The sequence below is a fragment of the Penaeus monodon genome, chromosome 34 (assembly GCF_015228065.2).
Source record: "Penaeus monodon isolate SGIC_2016 chromosome 34, NSTDA_Pmon_1, whole genome shotgun sequence".
Classification (NCBI taxonomy): domain Eukaryota; kingdom Metazoa; phylum Arthropoda; class Malacostraca; order Decapoda; family Penaeidae; genus Penaeus; species Penaeus monodon.
This window is the reverse complement of record NC_051419.1, coordinates 5,859,570-5,859,816: the sequence shown is the minus strand read 5'-3', so window position 1 is coordinate 5,859,816 and position 247 is coordinate 5,859,570. Positions and strand designations below refer to the sequence as shown.

The 247-nt window shown below is 28.3% G+C and overlaps 1 protein-coding gene across 1 annotated transcript in view; it reads left to right on the top strand.

Annotated features, from left to right (window-relative positions):
• The window catches only part of LOC119594538 (hemicentin-1-like), a gene marked incomplete in the record, with an annotated part of 42,784 nt that overhangs the window by 8,003 nt on the left and 34,534 nt on the right, over nt 1-247 (top strand).

Sequence of the window (247 nt, the reverse complement as noted above, 5' to 3'; positions counted from 1 at the left end):
AGGGAGGATTGCACTTTACGTACACACACATTTTAAGGTATGTAATAGAAAAAAAGTCTTTCACAAAACTGCAACACAAGTATATGGATTAACAACATATTTTCTCACTAACAGAGGAACACTATTGCAAGAGGTTTTTGATTTATGATTTATATTCGTAAAGTAATTCCGTCTCTAATCATAAAAGAAGAACTGATGATGCCAAAAAAAATAAAAATTCAAAACAAAATTAGTAAAATTTCTTGTA